Raw genomic sequence first — 14,446 nt, forward strand, 5'->3', positions numbered from 1 at the left:
CTACACACTCTGTTTGATAACAGGTGAAAAAACATGTTGCTTTTCTGTATTTAAATTGAACAAATGCTTTGAAAATGTGGAGTCCTTGAGGTCATGTGACTCACAATGGTCCATAGGAAAGTAGCAATAACCTTAACCTATTTACCGGCACCCCAAGGTTCTCTGATTGGCAAACACAATTTTTGCAGTGAAAAGCCATTTATTTGAGCAACATTTGGCAAAAAATGACAACAAATCAACAACCCCTGCTTAACGTACTACTTCCTGTTTTCTGGTGTTGTGATGAACAATGACAACTTTCCACTAGTATGTCACAAAATTGATCAACTCACAATTCAACTAGTATCGTTGAATTTCAAGATATTTAATTCAAATAATATAAATTATAACTGGCCTTAATTGAACAATGACCTCAGAGGCAAAATAACCAAATACACAATAATTGAAAGCCAAAGTTTTGGGGGGGAATGAAAATATTAAAACGATTTGAAGAAGAAAATACTACAGTTTTAAGTTTTCTCTCTATCCTTTTGGCCTTATTGTAGAGCTCAATATGTGACCATTTTGGAAACATCACAGGCTGATGATCAAAACATTGACTGCGAGAAGGCAATGACGTATCCCTACGCCTGCGAGAAGGCCTTGGTGTCACCAAATCGAATTCTGATTGGTTAAAGCAACAGTCCCTTGCAACGCTTGTTTAATGCAGCAGACCCTGCAGAACTGATTGTGAAGGCCTTGGGGCAGATTTCTGACCCTGGCAACAAATAATGGCTGAAATGTGATTGGTTAAATGCTTCAATATGAAAACACACATCTGGAAGCAGTGCAACCAGGGCGAAAGCATTGAAAGGAAGCTAACAGACAATTTGGAATTTCTTAATAAGTATTCATGGAAAACATATAATTAATATCAGTCTGTGATTAAGATTGGGCCAACAGCGAAGGCTTTGAGAGGTCACAATTGAAGTGTAGGAAACCAATATGAGCGTTGACCTTCTTGTTTTTTAACAGATGACCAGGGGAGAGCACGAACGCAGTCCCCCTCTACCAGAAATTATGCAGTCGAGATTCCCACATTTGGGGAATTCGCAGGGGTCAGCACAACCAGGAGTGCAATGGCTGGGCCTCACCCTGAGTGAACCACCTTCATGATCATGGTGTCTCCCCTGCCAGGTAAGTATGAATTGTACACAAATGCAGCACCCTCTTGTTTCGCATGCTCGCCATTTTTAGTCACAAACTCGTTTGCTACACCGTAATCACGTAGTCATAAACACACACCCTGTATAAGGCAATTCTACCGAGAACTAGTACATGTAATAGTTGAGTCATTACATCAACTGACCGGTCTTTAATTTAGCTTTAAAGTATGATTTTAAAAAATCCCATCATGCACTGCTGCTCTCATACAGAGTCAATGCGCATGCGCCCCTTTTTCGGAGTAACCTACTTGACAATTGTTGGAATTATTGTAAATAAGTTATCCTGATTCTGGTATGACTGTGGAAATGCTTGCTAATAGAATTAGGGGTGTCTTGAGCCCTGGGGGAAGTTTCACCTTATTCAACAAAGGGGAACTGCCCCAGGGGTCTGGATCCTGTTTGAACCATTGTGTGAAGATTGCGGGAGATCGGGAAAGAGACTGTAAAAGTGTTACCTTGAAAAAGCATATGGTCATACATCAAAGAACCTTTTGTAACTGAGAGAAAACTCCCTCTTTCCTTTGATCAGCTTGAAACTTCCTGTAACTTGACACAATAAGAGACAAGGCGAGAGGAGACATCTTCAGAGTGTGTCGGAGGATTGCGACCGAGCAGTCCCGACCCTCTCACTGCAAATAAAGTTGACTCAATTCTCTGTGATTTCCTTCTTTCAGATTGGTGATACAAATGTCTGGTGTTTAAACCTAACATTTACATGGTCCTTCGAGCCGGATCCCAAGATACCTGACGATCCCAGTGGGTGAGCAAGATCCAGAAAAGTCTGTGTACACAGCATAAAGATCCTTTTCCAGGACTGTTTCTTCCTTACGGGCTGGGGTCCAAAGGTTGAAGGGATACCAAGGACGCAGAGAATCTTGAGTAAATTTTATTTAAAAAAGGAATGAATGAGAATGAAGTAAAATAGAAAACGAAATAAAAAGTAAAAAAGAAAAAGAAATAAAACCCCTGACAATCCTAGGCACTATCAGGTAAAATTCAAACAACAAAATTCCGTAGGCGGGTAGACCCCCTTAGTTGAAATAGACTTTCCCTAAGAAACATAAGATGCTTACTGACATAAATGTGCTTTAAATAAGCAGTGAAGTAGGAATCTGATGGAAGATGCTGCTTTTTAGAATAGTATAGTAATTTTATTTTGACAGATGAGGGAAGCTCCGTTTGAGCAGAGCATCAAAAAATTGGATAAAACTCTTATTATTCCTCCCCACGGAAATCTTTAGTAAAAGGCGAAAGATTTGTGCGATTTGAAGAGAAATAAGAGTGTGCTGACGCAAGCAAAACAGAACGAGCTAGGTCTATATCCGCAATAGTACTTCAACACACAGGCTAACGCACTATTAACTAGTGGGCGACCCCAGTCCTTTGAGCAGCCAATCACGTTGCAGCAGCTGTATTATGCTGCCAATCACGTTGCAGCTACTGAATTAAGCAGTCAGGGCATTGCAGCAGCGTTGTGATATGAAGCAGGGCATATACATACATCATGTGGGTGTAAATAGGTTGGATTTATTGGAGGTCTAGTGAAATTTATAATAAATCCAAATGACCGAGTAGCATTTTCAACTATCAGAGATTAACTCAATACAGTAATTAAGCATGGGTAACATAATTTTACCTCTAACTCAAGTTTGTGGAGAAGTCTATAGGCTTTAGAGGGAAGGAAATGCATGTATATTGACATTGTTAGGGGGTGCACCATTCCTGGAAGTACTGCAATACCAGGTCAATGCGTGGAGTGGACAGAGCAAGCCCCTATTCCATCTCCCAGTTCCAAAAATCAATTTAATATAAAGTCCCCAGATAGGGGACGTATCAGATATTAAACTGATAAGAACAGATACTACACTTGATCTTAGCCAAAAGGCCGAGAAGCGATAACCAATACTGCCAGGAAGGACGACTTCTTTCCAGCCATTACGACCTATAGTAATGGTCACACAGATCACATGACAACAAAAGCACACTTTATACAACACACTGAAAACTACACACTCTGTTTGATAACAGGTGAAAAAACATGTTGCTTTTCTGTATTTAAATTGAACAAATGCTTTGAAAATGTGGAGTCCTTGAGGTCATGTGACTCACAATGGTCCATAGGAAAGTAGCAATAACCTTAACCTATTTACCGGCACCCCAAGGTTCTCTGATTGGCAAACACAATTTTTGCAGTGAAAAGCCATTTATTTGAGCAACATTTGGCAAAAAATGACAACAAATCAACAACCCCTGCTTAACGTACTACTTCCTGTTTTCTGGTGTTGTGATGAACAATGACAACTTTCCACTAGTATGTCACAAAATTGATCAACTCACAATTCAACTAGTATCGTTGAATTTCAAGATATTTAATTCAAATAATATAAATTATAACTGGCCTTAATTGAACAATGACCTCAGAGGCAAAATAACCAAATACACAATAATTGAAAGCCAAAGTTTTGGGGGGGAATGAAAATATTAAAACGATTTGAAGAAGAAAATACTACAGTTTTAAGTTTTCTCTCTATCCTTTTGGCCTTATTGTAGAGCTCAATATGTGACCATTTTGGAAACATCACAGGCTGATGATCAAAACATTGACTGCGAGAAGGCAATGACGTATCCCTACGCCTGCGAGAAGGCCTTGGTGTCACCAAATCGAATTCTGATTGGTTAAAGCAACAGTCCCTTGCAACGCTTGTTTAATGCAGCAGACCCTGCAGAACTGATTGTGAAGGCCTTGGGGCAGATTTCTGACCCTGGCAACAAATAATGGCTGAAATGTGATTGGTTAAATGCTTCAATATGAAAACACACATCTGGAAGCAGTGCAACCAGGGCGAAAGCATTGAAAGGAAGCTAACAGACAATTTGGAATTTCTTAATAAGTATTCATGGAAAACATATAATTAATATCAGTCTGTGATTAAGATTATGCCAACAGCGAAGGCTTTGAGAGGTCACAATTGAAGTGTAGGAAACCAATATGAGCGATGAACTTCTTGTTTTTTAACAGATGACCAGGGGAGAGCGCGAACGCAGTCCCCCTCTACCAGAAATTATGCAGTCGAGATTCCCACATTTGGGGAATTCGCAGGGGTCAGCACAACCAGGAGTGCAATGGCTGGGCCTCACCCTGAGTGAACCACCTTCATGATCATGGTGTCTCCCCTGCCAGGTAAGTATGAATTGTACACAAATGCAGCACCCTCTTGTTTCGCATGCTCGCCATTTTTAGTCACAAACTCGTTTGCTACACCGTAATCACGTAGTCATAAACACACACCCTGTATAAGGCAATTCTACCGAGAACTAGTACATGTAATAGTTGAGTCATTACATCAACTGACCGGTCTTTAATTTAGCTTTAAAGTATGATTTTAAAAAATCCCATCATGCACTGCTGCTCTCATACAGAGTCAATGCGCATGCGCCCCTTTTTCGGAGTAACCTACCTGACAATTGTTGGAATTATTGTAAATAAGTTATCCTGATTCTGGTATGACTGTGGAAATGCTTGCTAATAGAATTAGGGGTGTCTTGAGCCCTGGGGGAAGTTTCACCTTATTCAACAAAGGGGAACTGCCCCAGGGGTCTGGATCCTGTTTGAACCATTGTGTGAAGATTGCGGGAGATCAGGAAAGAGACTGTAAAAGTGTTACCTTGAAAAAGCATATGGTCATACATCAAAGAACCTTTTGTAACTGAGAGAAAACTCCCTCTTTCCTTTGATCAGCTTGAAACTTCCTGTAACTTGACACAATAAGAGACAAGGCGAGAGGAGACATCTTCAGAGTGTGTCGGAGGATTGCGACCGAGCAGTCCCGACCCTCTCACTGCAAATAAAGTTGACTCAATTCTCTGTGATTTCCTTCTTTCAGATTGGTGATACAAATGTCTGGTGTTTAAACCTAACATTTACATGGTCCTTCGAGCCGGATCCCAAGATACCTGACGATCCCAGTGGGTGAGCAAGATCCAGAAAAGTCTGTGTACACAGCATAAAGATCCTTTTCCAGGACTGTTTCTTCCTTACGGGCTGGGGTCCAAAGGTTGAAGGGATACCAAGGACGCAGAGAATCGTGAGTAAATTTTATTTAAAAAAGGAATGAATGAGAATGAAGTAAAATAGAAAACGAAATAAAAAGTAAAAAAGAAAAAGAAATAAAACCCCTGACAATCCTAGGCACTATCAGGTAAAATTCAAACAACAAAATTCCGTAGGCGGGTAGACCCCCTTAGTTGAAATAGACTTTCCCTAAGAAACATAAGATGCTTACTGACATAAATGTGCTTTAAATAAGCAGTGAAGTAGGAATCTGATGGAAGATGCTGCTTTTTAGAATAGTATAGTAATTTTATTTTGACAGATGAGGGAAGCTCCGTTTGAGCAGAGGATCAAAAAATTGGATAAAACTCTTATTATTCCTCCCCACGGAAATCTTTAGTAAAAGGCGAAAGATTTGTGCGATTTGAAGAGAAATAAGAGTGTGCTGACGCAAGCAAAACAGAACGAGCTAGGTCTATATCCGCAATAGTACTTCAACACACAGGCTAACGCACTATTAACTAGTGGGCGACCCCAGTCCTTTGAGCAGCCAATCACGTTGCAGCAGCTGTATTATGCTGCCAATCACGTTGCAGCTACTGAATTAAGCAGTCAGGGCATTGCAGCAGCGTTGTGATATGAAGCAGGGCATATACATACATCATGTGGGTGTAAATAGGTTGGATTTATTGGAGGTCTAGTGAAATTTATAATAAATCCAAATGACCGAGTAGCATTTTCAACTATCAGAGATTAACTCAATACAGTAATTAAGCATGGGTAACATAATTTTACCTCTAACTCAAGTTTGTGGAGAAGTCTATAGGCTTTAGAGGGAAGGAAATGCATGTATATTGACATTGTTAGGGGGTGCACCATTCCTGGAAGTACTGCAATACCAGGTCAATGCGTGGAGTGGACAGAGCAAGCCCCTATTCCATCTCCCAGTTCCAAAAATCAATTTAATATAAGGTCCCCAGATAGGGGACGTATCAGATATTAAACTGATAAGAACAGATACTACACTTGATCTTAGCCAAAAGGCCGAGAAGCGATAACCAATACTGCCAGGAAGGACGACTTCTTTCCAGCCATTACGACCTATAGTAATGGTCACACAGATCACATGACAACAAAAGCACACTTTATACAACACACTGAAAACTACACACTCTGTTTGATAACAGGTGAAAAAACATGTTGCTTTTCTGTATTTAAATTGAACAAATGCTTTGAAAATGTGGAGTCCTTGAGGTCATGTGACTCGCAATGGTCCATAGGAAAGTAGCAATAACCTTAACCTATTAACCTACTGACCGGTCTTTAATTTAGCTTTAAAGTATGATTTTATTTGAGCAACATTTGGCAAAAAATGACAACAAATCAACAACCCCTGCTTAACGTATTACTTCCTGTTTTCTGGTGTTGTGATGAACAATGACAACTTTCCACTAGTATGTCACAAAATTGATCAACTCACAATTCAACTAGTATCGTTGAATTTCAAGATATTTAATTCAAATAATATAAATTATAACTGGCCTTAATTGAACAATGACCTCAGAGGCAAAATAACCAAATACACAATAATTGAAAGCCAAAGTTTTGGGGGGGAATGAAAATATTAAAACGATTTGAAGAAGAAAATACTACAGTTTTAAGTTTTCTCTCTATCCTTTTGGCCTTATTGTAGAGCTCAATATGTGACCATTTTGGAAACATCACAGGCTGATGATCAAAACATTGACTGCGAGAAGGCAATGACGTATCCCTACGCCTGCGAGAAGGCCTTGGTGTCACCAAATCGAATTCTGATTGGTTAAAGCAACAGTCCCTTGCAACGCTTGTTTAATGCAGCAGACCCTGCAGAACTGATTGTGAAGGCCTTGGGGCAGATTTCTGACCCTGGCAACAAATAATGGCTGAAATGTGATTGGTTAAATGCTTCAATATGAAAACACACATCTGGAAGCAGTGCAACCAGGGCGAAAGCATTGAAAGGAAGCTAACAGACAATTTGGAATTTCTTAATATGTATTCATGGAAAACATATAATTAATATCAGTCTGTGATTAAGATTGGGCCAACAGCGAAGGCTTTGAGAGGTCACAATTGAAGTGTAGGAAACCAATATGAGCGATGACCTTCTTGTTTTTTAACAGATGACCAGGGGAGAGCGCGAACGCAGTCCCCCTCTACCAGAAATTATGCAGTCGAGATTCCCACATTTGGGGAATTCGCAAGGGTCAGCACAACCAGGAGTGCAATGGCTGGGCCTCACCCTGAGTGAACCACCTTCATGATCATGGTGTCTCCCCTGCCAGGTAAGTATGAATTGTACACAAATGCAGCACCCTCTTGTTTCGCATGCTCGCCATTTTTAGTCACAAACTCGTTTGCTACACCGTAATCACGTAGTCATAAACACACACCCTGTATAAGGCAATTCTACCGAGAACTAGTACATGTAATAGTTGAGTCATTACATCAACTGACCGGTCTTTAATTTAGCTTTAAAGTATGATTTTAAAAAATCCCATCATGCACTGCTGCTCTCATACAGAGTCAATGCGCATGCGCCCCTTTATCGGAGTAACCTACTTGACAATTGTTGGAATTATTGTAAATAAGTTATCATGATTCTGGTATGACTGTGGAAATGCTTGCTAATAGAATTAGGGGTGTCTTGAGCCCTGGGGGAAGTTTCACCTTATTCAACAAAGGGGAACTGCCCCAGGGGTCTGGATCCTGTTTGAACCATTGTGTGAAGATTGCGGGAGATCGGGAAAGAGACTGTAAAAGTGTTACCTTGAAAAAGCATATGGTCATACATCAAACAACCTTTTGTAACTGAGAGAAAACTCCCTCTTTCCTTTGATCAGCTTGAAACTTCCTGTAACTTGACACAATAAGAGACAAGGCGAGAGGAGACATCTTCAGAGTGTGTCGGAGGATTGCGACCGAGCAGTCCCCGACCCTCTCAATGCAAATAAAGTTGACTCAATTCTCTGTGATTTCCTTCTTTCAGATTGGTGATACAAATGTCTGGTGTTTAAACCTAACATTTACATGGTCCTTCGAGCCGGATCCCAAGATACCTGACGATCCCAGTGGGTGAGCAAGATCCAGAAAAGTCTGTGTACACAGCATAAAGATCCTTTTCCAGGACTGTTTCTTCCTTACGGGCTGGGGTCCAAAGGTTGAAGGGATACCAAGGACGCAGAGAATCGTGAGTAAATTTTATCTAAAAAAGGAATGAATGAGAATGAAGTAAAATAGAAAACGAAATAAAAAGTAAAAAAGAAAAAGAAATAAAACCCCTGACAATCCTAGGCACTATCAGGTAAAATTCAAACAACAAAATTCCGTAGGCGGGTAGACCCCCTTAGTTGAAATAGACTTTCCCTAAGAAACATAAGATGCTTACTGACATAAATGTGCTTTAAATAAGCAGTGAAGTAGGAATCTGATGGAAGATGCTGCTTTTTAGAGTAGTATAGTAATTTTATTTTGACAGATGAGGGAAGCTCCATTTGAGCAGAGCATCAAAAAATTGGATAAAACTCTTATTATTCCTCCTCACGGAAATCTTTAGTAAAAGGCGAAAGATTTGTGCGATTTGAAGAGAAATAAGAGTGTGCTGACGCAAGCAAAACAGAACGAGCTAGGTCTATATCCGCAATAGTACTTCAACACACAGGCTAACGCACTATTAACTAGTGGGCGACCCCAGTCCTTTGAGCAGCCAATCACGTTGCAGCAGCTGTATTATGCTGCCAATCACGTTGCAGCTACTGAATTAAGCAGTCAGGGCATTGCAGCAGCGTTGTGATATGAAGCAGGGCATATACATACATCATGTGGGTGTAAATAGGTTGGATTTATTGGAGGTCTAGTGAAATTTATAATACATCCAAATGACCGAGTAGCATTTTCAACTATCAGAGATTAACTCAATACAGTAATTAAGCATGGGTAACATAATTTTACCTCTAACTCAACTTTGTGGAGAAGTCTATAGGCTTTAGAGGGAAGGAAATGCATGTATATTGACATTGTTAGGGGGTGCACCATTCCTGGAAGTACTGCAATACCAGGTCGTTGCGTGGAGTGGACAGAGCAAGCCCCTATTCCATCTCCCAGTTCCAAAAATCAATTTAATATAAGATCCGCAGATAGGGGACGTATCAGATAAGAACAGATACTACACTTGATCTTAGCTAAAAGGCCGAGAAGCGATAACCAATACTGTCAGGAAGGACGACTTCTTTCCAGCCATTACGACCTATAGTAATGGTCACACAGATCACATGACAACAAAAGCACACTTTATACAACACACTGAAAACTACACACTCTGTTTGATAACAGGTGAAAAAACATGTTGCTTTTCTGTATTTAAATTGAACAAATGCTTTGAAAATGTGGAGTCCTTGAGGTCATGTGACTCACAATGGTCCATAGGAAAGTAGCAATAACCTTAACCTATTTACCGGCACCCCAAGGTTCTCTGATTGGCAAACACAATTTTTGCAGTGAAAAACCATTTATTTGAGCAACATTTGGCAAAAAATGACAACAAATCAACAACCCCTGTTTAACGTATTACTTCCTGTTTTCTGGTGTTGTGATGAACAATGACAACTTTCCACTAGTATGTCACAAAATTGATCAACTCACAATTCAACTAGTATCGTTGAATTTCAAGATATTTAATTCAAATAATATAAATTATAACTGGCCTTAATTGAACAATCACCTCAGAGGCAAAATAACCAAATACACAATAATTGAAAGCCAAAGTTTTGGGGGGGAATGAAAATATTAAAACGATTTGAAGAAGAAAATACTACAGTTTTAAGTTTTCTCTCTATCCTTTTGGCCTTATTGTAGAGCTCAATATGTGACCATTTTGGAAACATCACAGGCTGATGATCAAAACATTGACTGCGAGAAGGCAATGACGTATCCCTACGCCTGCGAGAAGGCCTTGGTGTCACCAAATCGAATTCTGATTGGTTAAAGCAACAGTCCCTTGCAACGCTTGTTTAATGCAGCAGACCCTGCAGAACTGATTGTGAAGGCCTTGGGGCAGATTTCTGACCCTGGCAACAAATAATGGCTGAAATGTGATTGGTTAAATGCTTCAATATGAAAACACACATCTGGAAGCAGTGCAACCAGGGCGAAAGCATTGATAGGAAGCTAACAGGCAATTTGGAATTTCTTAATAAGTATTCATGGCAAACATATAATTAATATCAGTCTGTGATTAAGATTGGGCCAACAGTGAAGGCTTTGAGAGGTCACAATTGAAGTGTAGGAAACGAATATGAGCGATGACCTTCTTGTTTTTTAACAGATGACCAGGAGAGAGCGCGAACGCAGTTCCCCTCTACCAGAAATTATGCAGTCGAGATTCCCACATTTGCGGAATTCGCAGGGGTCAGCACAACCAGGAGTGCAATGGCTGGGCCTCACCCTGAGTGAACCACCTTCATGATCATGGTGTCTCCCCTGCCAGGTAAGTATGAATTGTACACAAATGCAGCACCCTCTTGTTTCGCATGCTCGCCATTTTTAGTCACAAACTCGTTTGCTACACCGTAATCACGTAGTCATAAACACACACCCTGTATAAGGCAATTCTACCGAGAACTAGTACATGTAATAGTTGAGTCATTACATCAACTGACCGGTCTTTAATTTAGCTTTAAAGTATGATTTTAAAAAATCCCATCATGCACTGCTGCTCTCATACAGAGTCAATGCGCATGCGCCCCTTTTTCGGAGTAACCTACTTGACAATTGTTGGAATTATTGTAAATAAGTTATCCTGATTCTGGTATGACTGTGGAAATGCTTGCTAATAGAATTAGGGGTGTCTTGAGCCCTGGGGGAAGTTTCACCTTATTCAACAAAGGGGAACTGCCCCAGGGGTCTGGATCCTGTTTGAACCATTGTGTGAAGATTGCGGGAGATCGGGAAAGAGACTGTAAAAGTGTTACCTTGAAAAAGCATATGGTCATACATCAAAGAACCTTTTGTAACTGAGAGAAAACTCCCTCTTTCCTTTGATCAGCTTGAAACTTCCTGTAACTTGACACAATAAGAGACAAGGCGAGAGGAGACATCTTCAGAGTGTGTCGGAGGATTGCGACCGAGCAGTCCCGACCCTCTCACTGCAAATAAAGTTGACTCAATTCTCTGTGATTTCCTTCTTTCAGATTGGTGATACAAATGTCTGGTGTTTAAACCTAACATTTACATGGTCCTTCGAGCCGGATCCCAAGATACCTGACGATCCCAGTGGGTGAGCAAGATCCAGAAAAGTCTGTGTACACAGCATAAAGATCCTTTTCCAGGACTGTTTCTTCCTTACGGGCTGTGGTCCAAAGGTTGAAGGGATACCAAGGACGCAGAGAATCGTGAGTAAATTTTATTTAAAAAAGGAATGAATGAGAATGAAGTAAAATAGGAAACGAAATAAAAAGTAAAAAAGAAAAAGAAATAAAACCCCTGACAATCCTAGGCACTATCAGGTAAAATTCAAACAACAAAATTCCGTAGGCGGGTAGACCCCCTTAGTTGAAATAGACTTTCCCTAAGAAACATAAGATGCTTACTGACATAAATGTGCTTTAAATAAGCAGTGAAGTAGGAATCTGATGGAAGATGCTGCTTTTTAGAACAGTATAGTAATTTTATTTTGACAGATGAGGGAAGCTCCGTTCGAGCAGAGCATCAAAAAATTGGATAAAACTCTTACTATTCCTCCCCACGGAAATCTTTAGTAAAAGGCGAAAGATTTGTGAGATTTGAAGAGAAATAAGAGTGTGCTGACGCAAGCAAAACAGAACGAGCTAGGTCTATATCCGCAATAGTACTTCAACACACAGGCTAACGCACTATTAACTAGTGGGCGACCCCAGTCCTTTGAGCAGCCAATCACGTTGCAGCAGCTGTATTATGCTGCCAATCACGTTGCAGCTACTGAATTAAGCAGTCAGGGCATTGCAGCAGCGTTGTGATATGAAGCAGGGCATATACATACATCATGTGGGTGTAAATAGGTTGGATTTATTGGAGGTCTAGTGAAATTTATAATAAATCCAAATGACCGAGTAGCATTTTCAACTATCAGAGATTAACTCAATACAGTAATTAAGCATGGGTATCATAATTTTACCTCTAACTCAACTTTGTGGAGAAGTCTATAGGCTTTAGAGGGAAGGAAATGCATGTATATTAACATTGTTAGGGGGTGCACCATTCCTGGAAGTACTGCAATACCAGGTCGATGCGTGGAGTGGACAGAGCAAGCCCCTATTCCATCTCCCAGTTCCAAAAATCAATTTAATATAAGGTCCCCAGATAGGGGACATATCAGATATTAAACTGATAAGAACAGATACTACACTTGAACTTAGCCAACAGGCCGAGAAGCGATAACCAATACTGTCAGGAAGGACGACTTCTTTCCAGCCATTACGACCTATAGTAATGGTCACACAGATCACATGACAACAAAAGCACACTTTATACAACACACTGAAAACTACACACTCTGTTTGATAACAGGTGAAAAAACATGTTGCTTTTCTGTATTTAAATTGAACAAATGCTTTGAAAATGTGGAGTCCTTGAGGTCATGTGACTCACAATGGTCCATAGGAAAGTAGCAATAACCTTAACCTATTTACCGGCACCCCAAGGTTCTCTGATTGGCAAACACAATTTTTGCAGTGAAAAGCCATTTATTTGAGCAACATTTGGCAAAAAATGACAACAAATCAACAACCCCTGCTTAACGTATTACTTCCTGTTTTCTGGTGTTGTGATGAACAATGACAACTTTCCACTAGTATGTCACAAAATTGATCAACTCACAATTCAACTAGTATCGTTGAATTTCAAGATATTTAATTCAAATAATATAAATTATAACTGGCCTTAATTGAACAATCACCTCAGAGGCAAAATAACCAAATACACAATAATTGAAAGCCAAAGTTTTGGGGGGGAATGAAAATATTAAAACGATTTGAAGAAGAAAATACTACAGTTTTAAGTTTTCTCTCTATCCTTTTGGCCTTATTGTAGAGCTCAATATGTGACCATTTTGGAAACATCACAGGCTGATGATCAAAACATTGACTGCGAGAAGGCAATGACGTATCCCTACGCCTGCGAGAAGGCCTTGGTGTCACCAAATCGAATTCTGATTGGTTAAAGCAACAGTCCCTTGCAACGCTTGTTTAATGCAGCAGACCCTGCAGAACTGATTGTGAAGGCCTTGGGGCAGATTTCTGACCCTGGCAACAAATAATGGCTGAAATGTGATTGGTTAAATGCTTCAATATGAAAACACACATCTGGAAGCAGTGCAACCTGGGCGAAAGCATTGAAAGGAAGCTAACAGACAATTTGGAATTTCTTAATAAGTATTCATGGACAACATATAATTAATATCAGTCTGTGATTAAGATTGGGCCAACAGTGAAGGCTTTGAGAGGTCACAACTGAAGTGTAGGAAACCAATATGAGCGATGACCTTCTTGTTTTTTAACAGATGACCAGGGGAGAGCGCAAACGCAGTCCCCCTCTACCAGAAATTATGCAGTCGAGATTCCCACATTTGGGGAATTCGCAGGGGTCAGCACAACCAGGAGTGCAATGGCTGGGCCTCACCCTGAGTGAACCACCTTCATGATCATGGTGTCTCCCCTGCCAGGTAAGTATGATGCCATCATGCACTGCTGCTCTCATACAGAGTCAATGCGCATGCGCCCCTTTTTCGGAGTAACCTACCTGACAATTGTTGGAATTATTGTAAATAAGTTATCCTGATTCTGGTATGACTGTGGAAATGCTTGCTAATAGAATTAGGGGTGTCTTGAGCCCTGGGGGAAGTTTCACCTTATTCAACAAAGGGGAACTGCCCCAGGGGTCTGGATCCTGTTTGAACCATTGTGTGAAGATTGCGGGAGATCGGGAAAGAGACTGTAAAAGTGTTACCTTGAAAAAGCATATGGTCATACATCAAAGAACCTTTTGTAACTGAGAGAAAACTCCCTCTTTCCTTTGATCAGCTTGAAACTTCCTGTAACTTGACACAATAAGAGACAAGGCGAGAGGAGACATCTTCAGAGTGTGTCGGAGGATTGCGACCGAGCAGTCCCCGACCCTC

General features: G+C 40.4%; 12 non-coding genes and 1 pseudogene across 12 annotated transcripts; all 13 read right to left on the reverse strand.

Annotated features, from left to right (window-relative positions):
- Nucleotides 1-1,019: 1,019 nt before the first annotated feature.
- On the reverse strand, nucleotides 1,020-1,184 carry LOC144065222 (U1 spliceosomal RNA). The gene has a single exon (XR_013297113.1). It is a non-coding gene; the product is annotated as a U1 spliceosomal RNA (small nuclear RNA).
- Nucleotides 1,185-2,376: 1,192 nt separating this feature from the next.
- LOC144065098 (U5 spliceosomal RNA) lies at nucleotides 2,377-2,490 on the reverse strand. The gene has a single exon (XR_013296997.1). It is a non-coding gene; the product is annotated as a U5 spliceosomal RNA (small nuclear RNA).
- A 421-nt stretch (nucleotides 2,491-2,911) lies between these two features.
- On the reverse strand, nucleotides 2,912-3,102 carry LOC144065059 (U2 spliceosomal RNA). The gene has a single exon (XR_013296961.1). It is a non-coding gene; the product is annotated as a U2 spliceosomal RNA (small nuclear RNA).
- Nucleotides 3,103-4,229: 1,127 nt separating this feature from the next.
- On the reverse strand, nucleotides 4,230-4,394 carry LOC144065076 (U1 spliceosomal RNA). Its single transcript, XR_013296978.1, has one exon. It is a non-coding gene; the product is annotated as a U1 spliceosomal RNA (small nuclear RNA).
- Nucleotides 4,395-5,586: 1,192 nt separating this feature from the next.
- Nucleotides 5,587-5,700, reverse strand: LOC144065142 (U5 spliceosomal RNA). Its single transcript, XR_013297039.1, has one exon. It is a non-coding gene; the product is annotated as a U5 spliceosomal RNA (small nuclear RNA).
- A 421-nt stretch (nucleotides 5,701-6,121) lies between these two features.
- LOC144065070 (U2 spliceosomal RNA) lies at nucleotides 6,122-6,312 on the reverse strand. The gene has a single exon (XR_013296972.1). It is a non-coding gene; the product is annotated as a U2 spliceosomal RNA (small nuclear RNA).
- A 1,111-nt stretch (nucleotides 6,313-7,423) lies between these two features.
- On the reverse strand, nucleotides 7,424-7,588 carry LOC144065218 (U1 spliceosomal RNA). The gene has a single exon (XR_013297110.1). It is a non-coding gene; the product is annotated as a U1 spliceosomal RNA (small nuclear RNA).
- Nucleotides 7,589-8,781: 1,193 nt separating this feature from the next.
- Nucleotides 8,782-8,895, reverse strand: LOC144065134 (U5 spliceosomal RNA). The gene has a single exon (XR_013297032.1). It is a non-coding gene; the product is annotated as a U5 spliceosomal RNA (small nuclear RNA).
- A 421-nt stretch (nucleotides 8,896-9,316) lies between these two features.
- On the reverse strand, nucleotides 9,317-9,496 carry LOC144065095 (U2 spliceosomal RNA; annotated as a pseudogene).
- A 1,127-nt stretch (nucleotides 9,497-10,623) lies between these two features.
- LOC144065231 (U1 spliceosomal RNA) lies at nucleotides 10,624-10,788 on the reverse strand. Its single transcript, XR_013297122.1, has one exon. It is a non-coding gene; the product is annotated as a U1 spliceosomal RNA (small nuclear RNA).
- A 1,192-nt stretch (nucleotides 10,789-11,980) lies between these two features.
- On the reverse strand, nucleotides 11,981-12,094 carry LOC144065147 (U5 spliceosomal RNA). Its single transcript, XR_013297044.1, has one exon. It is a non-coding gene; the product is annotated as a U5 spliceosomal RNA (small nuclear RNA).
- A 421-nt stretch (nucleotides 12,095-12,515) lies between these two features.
- Nucleotides 12,516-12,706, reverse strand: LOC144065090 (U2 spliceosomal RNA). Its single transcript, XR_013296992.1, has one exon. It is a non-coding gene; the product is annotated as a U2 spliceosomal RNA (small nuclear RNA).
- Nucleotides 12,707-13,833: 1,127 nt separating this feature from the next.
- LOC144065215 (U1 spliceosomal RNA) lies at nucleotides 13,834-13,998 on the reverse strand. The gene has a single exon (XR_013297107.1). It is a non-coding gene; the product is annotated as a U1 spliceosomal RNA (small nuclear RNA).
- Nucleotides 13,999-14,446: the final 448 nt, after the last annotated feature.

The sequence above is a fragment of the Stigmatopora argus genome, chromosome 19 (genome assembly GCF_051989625.1).
Source record: "Stigmatopora argus isolate UIUO_Sarg chromosome 19, RoL_Sarg_1.0, whole genome shotgun sequence".
NCBI classification, from domain to species: Eukaryota; Metazoa; Chordata; class Actinopteri; order Syngnathiformes; family Syngnathidae; genus Stigmatopora; species Stigmatopora argus.